Source organism: Mus caroli, chromosome 7 (genome assembly GCF_900094665.2).
Source record: "Mus caroli chromosome 7, CAROLI_EIJ_v1.1, whole genome shotgun sequence".
Classification (NCBI taxonomy): Eukaryota; Metazoa; Chordata; class Mammalia; order Rodentia; family Muridae; genus Mus; species Mus caroli.
This window is the reverse complement of record NC_034576.1, coordinates 143,177,347-143,185,213: the sequence shown is the minus strand read 5'-3', so window position 1 is coordinate 143,185,213 and position 7,867 is coordinate 143,177,347.

Here is a 7,867-nt window from a genome sequence, read left to right as displayed (position 1 = left end):
CAGTGAGTGATGTCATCACCACAACCAGGAAAGGGCTGTTGAGAGCAGACCAGGAGCTCGCCCAGAACCCCTGCCTCCCAGGGTTCAAGGCTGCCTGACAAGTCTTAGGTATTACAGGTCATACACTAGCCAAGCCCTACTGGCTTATCCCCAAAGAGTGATCCCTGTCTTGTATTCTAAGTCCCGTGCTCCTTCCCTGTTACATAGGGTTGCATTCCTTCTGGGCTCTGCTCAAGTTACCAGGCAACAGCCAGGTAGGCCTGGCTTGCTATGAAAGGGACTGTTTGACCCCTCCTCGCTCTCTCTGCCCCTTTTCTCTCTCTTACCCCCTTCAAGTTCCCTGACCCTTTCCCCGTCTCTCCCCTTCCCCGTCTCTCCCCTTCCCCCTTTCTCTCCACTGTTCTTGGCTCTGGCTCTTTCTCTCTCTCTTTCCCTCTCTCTCTCTCCTTCATCCCCTCTCTTTCTCTGCCTCTACTGCTTTCTCAACTCCCCTTCCCATGCCCCCAAATAAACTATTCCATAGGATACCCGTCCTATGGCTGGTACCTCGGGGGAAGGGATATCTTAGCATGTGCCCACTGAGGCACCCCTCCCACCTCACCATACTGTGCCCTATAAAACATATCTTTGACCTTTTTATAAAACACATCACATTAGGTCACAAATTAATTAAGGCTTCCTCCTGATGTAAGACCTGTTCGCTCAAGAAACCTTCAAGTACACCTTTTGTTTCTCCCACCACAGGCCTGGGAGTCAGTCCTTATACAACCTCCGTATGGCACTGTTATTAGAGCTCTTTCTGCCTAAGAGAGATGATCTGGCCTGTGTGTCCCTGGGTGTAAGTATGATGAGGGAGCACCTCAGCGGGAGGGAGCACCTCAGCGGGATGGCCAAGGTGCTCCCCTGAGAAGTCACTATCCTGAGACAGGCCTAGTACAAAACGAAGTTTATTGGGGGAAGGGAAGGGGATCTGGAAAAGGGTTAGAGGTAGAGAAAGGAGGGGGACAGAGAGGAACAGAAAGAGAGAGGAGGGAGGAAGGAAGAGAAGAAGAGGCCGACTGAGAACACTGGGTGAAGAGAGAGAAAAGATGGGGAGGAGAGAGAGAGTGAGAGAGAGAGAGAGAGAGAGAGAGAGAGAAGAAGAAGAAGAAGGAGGAGGAGGAGGAGGAGGAGGAGGAGGAAGCGGGAAGACAGACAGAGAGAGAGCTGAGGTAGTCCTGCAGTCCTTCTTATAGGCTGGGCTGGCTCACACCTGGAGGGTGGAGAAGCAAGCTGCTGTTGCCAGGTAGCTGTTGAGCAGAACTTAGGAGAGTTGCCAACAGACCTAATTTGCATTTTCTTCTAGAAAAAGAAATAGTTCTTAAGAAAATCTCTTGTCACTTTCCTAAAGGGGGAGGCAATAACTGTAGTTTTGAGAGAAAACTTCTAAGGTAACAGAGAACCCAATTCTGGCTCAGAGCAAATGTGCCTCGGGAGAAACCCCGGGTGGTGGGATGCCATTGTCCGGTGTGTAACTGGATTCACTTTGGTAGGACTTCTGCCCTAAAATTCATGCGATACCCCGTCGGTGGTTTTCTTTTTATAAAATGCATTTTTTTTCCTTCTTGTTAGGATCCAGGTAATCCTGGCCCTTGGAAGGTGTGTTGGGAAATCCCCCACGCGCTTTCTGTTAGTCCCTGTTTGTTTCCTTTTAAACCGAGCTTGTGAGGACTTGATATTGATTCTTTGAGAAAATACTTGATGGTATTTAGTCAAGAGGCCACCTGGGTCTGCATCTGTGGGGAAGTTACAGGCTGCCCATCAGTCTGTGCTCCTGTTTCTGGGACTTGTCAGCTTGTCTGTTCTTGAATCAGCACGAATGATTGAGCCTGTCTTGTGGTTTGTCCCTGTCATCTAAATCATTGATTTGCCTGTGAGCAAGTCAGGGAACGTCCTCATGACCACTGCTCTCTCTCTAATTTCAGATTGCATGTTTATCTATTTAGTGTATGGGTGTGTGTGTGTGTATGTGTGTGTGTGTGTGTGTGTGGGTGTGGAGGTATGGGTGCATGCAGGTACCAAAGCATGAATGTGGAGGTCAGAGGACAACTTTTAGGAAGTTCTCTTCTTCCACCAAGTGGATCCAAGACAACCTTGGAGCTATCTAACCAGCCTTTTTTTTTTTTTTTTTTTTTTTTTTTTTTTTTTTGGTTTTGTCGAGACAGGGTTTCTCTATGTAGCCCTGGCTGTCCTGGAACTCACTTTGTAGACCAGGCTGGCCTCGAAATCAGAAATCCACCTGCCTCTGCCTCCTGAGTGCTGGGATTAAAGGCGTGCACCACCACGCCCGGCTGATAATCTTTTAAGAACCATCTCTTGCTTTTCTGTTCTCTAGAATTCCAAATAGGTTTCTATATTCAAGTCTCACTCAACTGAGCCTATGTGTCTCCTGGTACTGCAGGTCTTCCCCAGTGTCCCCAGTTGTCTCTCCCTGCCTCATGGTTTTGCCTTTAGTCCCATTCTCCCTCAGCTATAGCATCAAACATATACTTGTATCCATATGTATTAATAGAGTCTCACTAGGAAGCCCAGGCTGACCTTGAATTCTGTCTTAGATTTTCTTTTTTTGGGGGTCCAAAAACCCAAAACAACCCAAGCAGGCACAGGAGTTCATGCAAAACAAGATCTTTATTGAATTAGGCAGCAAAAACTGAAAAACTGCCTGGTCAGAGACAACAGCATAGACTTGGGAGCTGACTGGATCCCCAACTTCATCTTAGTAACTCTTTAAGCAGAAAGATCATAAAGCCCCTAAGCATCTGTGCCAAGTCAGTCATACTGTTTCATCAGTCAGAATCACCTGAAATGCTCACAAAGCCCACTGTATGCAACAGTATGCAAGATACAGTTAGCCTGCAAGCCTGTGCAAGATACTATTACAGTGCTTCATCAGTCAGAATCAATGTTCTTTCTCGTCCTCCTTGAGAACAATCATGCTTTGGGGGACTAAAGAAGAATGGGAAGGAAGTTGGCAAGCCACCTGGAAAGTCCCCACCTCCCTAGAGCCTGGGAACTTGAACTTCATTTCACCTTGTGATCAGAATGGAGCCTGAGAACACAATCGCAGTCCTTAGGTAAGGCTCCTGTGTTTTATTGCAACAACGTTGCTGTGATAAAAAAATGTTATGGCCGGAAGCAACTGGGCAAGTAAGGGGTTTATTCAGCTTATAACCCTCAGGCCACACTGTATCACTGCGGGAAGTCAGGGCAGGAACTGAAGGCAGGAACTGAAGCAGAGGCCATGGAGGAGAGGGTGCTGCTCACTGGCTTGCTCCTCAGGGCTTGCTCAGCCTTTTTTCTGACATCACCTAGGACCTCCAGTCCAGGGTTCGCACCACCCACATTGACTAGACTCTCACGGGTTTATCAAGAAAATGCTTGTCCACTGGCCAATCTAGTGGAAGCATTTTTTATTTTCTTTTAATTAATTAATTAATTAGTTAGTTAGTTAGTTAATTTATTTTATTTTATTTTATTTTTTAGCACGGGCTGGTGTGAAACTTGCTCTGTAGGCCAGGCTGGCCTTGACTCTCAGAGATCTACCTGTCTCAGTCTCTCAAGTGTTAGGATTAAAAGGATGAGCCATGAAGCTGGTAAGATGGCTCAGTGGTTAAGAGCACTGACTGCTCTTCCAAAGGTCCAAAGTTCAAATTCCAGCACCCATATGGTGGCTCACAACCATCCTTTTTTTTTTTTTTTTTTTTTTTTTTTTTTTTTTTTATTTATATGTAACTACATCGTAGCTGTCTTCAGACACACCAGAAGAGGGCATCATATCTCATTACGGATGGTTGTGAGCCACCATATGGTTGCTGGGGTTTGAACTCAAGACTTTTGGAAAAGCAGTCAGTGCTCTTAACCACTGAGCCACCTCTCTAGCCCCTCCCCACCCCTTTTTAAGATCACAACCATCCTTAATGAGATCTGACACCCTCTTCTGGTGTGTCTGAAGATAACTAAAGGATGAGTCATTATCAGCTAGCAAATGAAGGCATTTTTTTCTTCAGTTGAGGTTCTCTTGAAAGAGGAAAAACTGAACTCTTTCTGAACTCTCTTACCCCTCCCATCCAGAGACTGATCCCGGAACACTCCTGAACTTCTCACCCCAAAGTACACTTCTGAACTCTTCACCCCAGAGTCCGACCCCCTCCCAAATGAGGACTGTTCCAGGAACATTTTTTTAGATAAGGGTCTCCCAACTAAGGATTGTGCCAGGAACATTCTTGAGATAAGGGTTCGAACCAACCTCAGAATGTTCCAATAAATCAAGTACATTGCCAAAATATAGGACCCGACCCCTTGGTTACGTAAAGCCCCTTGGAAAATCCCTTAGAATAACCCTTGGCAGAACCCCCTTGGTGACGTAAATTTGTACTTTCCCTGCCCTGCTCCCCCCTTGCCTTTCTCCTATAAAAGCTTGTGAAAAATTTGGGCCGGGAGTCGATTCTCCTCTGCACCACCTCACTTGGTGTATGAGTTTCGACCCCAGAGCCTCTGGTCCATGTGCTTGCTTGTTGCTGCTTTATAAAATCTTACTCTCTACATCCTGAGTTCAGTCTCAGTGTCTTCTTGGGTGCGCGGCTGTCCCGGGGCTTGAGTGAGTGTCTGCCCTCCGGGGGGTTTTTCACTCTCTTCCCAAAGGTCTCTAGCTTGTGTCAAGTTGGCATAAAACTAGCCAGCACAAACTTACTGTATAGGACAGGTTCCTTTCAACTTTTGATCTTCTTGCCTCAATGTCCCAAGTGCTAGGATTACAGGTGTGTGTTACTATACCTAACAATATTATTTTCAACAAATCCTTAACTGTTAGGTCAACTAAGAACATAAAAAACTGAGCATGCGTTATTAAGTGATAGAGCATGTGGCAGTATAAAAGGTCCTGGATCAATATCTGCCACAACCTGAGACAATCTACACCATAAACACAAAAAGGCGATGTGAAGTCGAACCCAGAGACCCAGGAATGTAAATCCAGGGCCCAGGCATTGAGGCAAAAGGATCAGGGGCAGCCTAGGCCATACCAGAGACTGTCACCAACTAATAACAACAACAAAACATATTGTGTTTTGTTGTTTTTTTGTTTTTTGTTTTGGTTTGTTTTTTTTTTTAAGGAAAACTTATTATTGTTGAACTCCAGCTAGATCTACACCATCTGAACTAACTTGAGTTCTGATGTTTTTCTCCTTTCCAAGTTCTAGGGTTAGTTCTGTCCACTCAGTACAAGCCAGATGTATTTGCCATGTTGCATTTGAGAGACTAAGGCAGATGGTCCCTTCGGATTTGAGGTTTATCTGAACCAAGGCTAGGGTTTTTTTGTTTGTTTGGTTGGTTTTTTTTCCTTTTTAAAAAATTTTATTTTTTATTTATTTAAAGATTTATTTATTTGTTTATTTATATGTAAGTACACTGTAGCTGTCTTTAGACACACCAGAAGAGGGCGTTAGATCTCATTAAGTATGGTTGTGAGCCACCATGTGTTTGGTGGGATTTGAACTCAGGACCTTCAGAAAAGCAGTTGATGCTCTTAACCACTGAGCCATCTCTCCAGCCCCCAAGGCCAAGTTTTATCAGTAGGTTCTATAATGCCCCTGTTTCACTCTTGCCTCCTGAGTTTTCCCAGAGTTTGAGTTCACTGGCTTTGTGGAAGAGCTGGTGATGGCTGACATGCTGTAGGTACGGTGGCTATCATGGTACTGCCACTGCTGGTGGCTCCGCTGCTGGTGAAGGCGAGCTTCAAGTAGAAGCTGTCTGACTGCTGTATTTCGAGTCCTTGCAGGGCTGTGGCTTTTCCAATCCTGCCTCAGTGTCTCCTGTTCTTTCTGAGGGAGACAGAGAGGCTGGTCAGGCCAAGCTGAGCAGTCCTCTGGCTGAGGGAAAGGAAGTGTAGGTAGTCTGAGGAGGTCCTTGAAGCCTCTGTAGGAAGGGTATAGCATCTTCCTCTTCTGTCCTCAGGCCTCCTGTTCTGTACATTTGCAGATTCCCTGTTTCCAGTTTTTATGGTGGCATTGTGTAAAATATAGTTCTGTTTCCTTTTCACCTTTTTCTTGCCGTGGTTAGAAGGGAGGGTCTGGCAGCCTTGGTGTGCTCCAGGGAAAGCCGGAACTCCATATTCGGTGTGATGGTCCAGATGCTGCACTCTTGCCACAGAATTTTCATTTGTTTCTGTGCTTTGGTTTCCACACACTCACTGATACTCTGTTGTTCAGGTCACCATGGTGCCACCCCTCCCTTCAAGTCTCGCCACCAGGCTTTAGTCTGGGGACACGCTTATAACACTTATTTTGTAGCCTTTCCCCGCTGACACCAACATTCAGGTCTCCTGCAGAGAGTTTCTGGGCTTCATGGTTTTCCCAGAGAGAAACATGGCTGGCTGAATTTTCCTGAGAGATGTGTCACCACTTGGTGCCAATCATGACAAGGTCAAGGTTTGTTGAAGAGAAAACGGTTATTCACTAGGCACACAGACAGGAAAGCAGGCGTCAAGTTCTTTGCAGTGGGCTAAAGTCTAGTGGTGTGAGATGAAGGGCATGAAGACTGTGGTCATTGAGGCTCCTGAGAGGGGACATTTCTCGGAGATGCTGGCTACTGTGCTCTCTGATATCCAAAGGTCACCAAGGCCCACATGAAGGATGAGTGGTTTCGTCCAGTTTGAGATAAAGGAAAGTGGTTTCTAGCTTTCTGAAAAACAACTCCGGTAGCTTTTGCTACCTCACCAGTTCGCACAGTAACCAAGTCAGAGGTGTTGCCCGTGGCAAAGCTGAAGGTGAGGGCAAATGACCTCTAACTCCTTGATAAAAGTCAGTGGAGCGCCTCGGTTCTTGCAGCTTCCCCAGCTGCAGCTAGGTATTTCATGGTACATTCTAGTAACTCTGGTTAGCACTGAGCGAGCGTCTCATCCTGCTAGTGTTTTTGCTTGTTAGAGACCGGATCAATCAATTCACTCACCTTCACACATACTCATCGGCTCAGGGAGGCACAGATCTGTGGACCAGGACAGTCTGCTGTTGGTGACAAAGCCCTGTCCAGAGCCAACCATGGAACTAGACTTGCTGATCGCTGCTTGCACCAGTTAGCCCATCGATTGGTTGGTACATGATGGATAAAACTGCGGCTCTTTTGTAAGAAGCTTCAAGCTCAGTGTTGGCTGTCCTCTCAGCACCCCACATGGCTTCCCCTAGCTGTCCTGGTTTATAAATCTCCTCTGCCACCTGACTGATGATGGTCTGTCTCCATTAAGCCACGTACTCACTCTATCCAGATGCCTTCATCATGACCTCCACTGTGTCCGAGAGTGTTCCTAGACACAGTTCTCTCTGTTCTCCTGCACATGGTGCCAGTGCCCTGGAACAAGACAAGTCCTGCTTTCTAGATGCTTTATCGCTCTCTAGGGAAGTCTGTACAGGGCTTCTAGAGCTGGAGATAGGGACTTGTTCTGGCTGGTTTTGTGTGTCAACTTGACACAGCTGGAGTTATCACAGAGAAAGGAGCTTCAGTTGAGGAAATGCCTCCCTGAGATACAACTGTAAGGCATTTTCTCAAATAGTGATCAAGGGGGAAAGGTCCCTTGTGGGTGGGACCATCCCTGGGCTGTAGTCTTGGCTCTATAAGAGAGCAGGCTGAGCAAGCCAGGGGAAGCAAGCCAGTAAAGAACATCCATCCCTCCATGGCCTCTGCATCAGCTCCTGCTTTCTGACCTGCTTGAGTTCCAGTCCTGACTTCCTTTGGTGATGAATAGCAGTATGGAAGTGTAAGCTGAATAAACCCTTTCCTCCCCAACTTGCTTCTTGGTCATGATGTTTGTGCAGGAATAGAAACCCTGACTAAGACA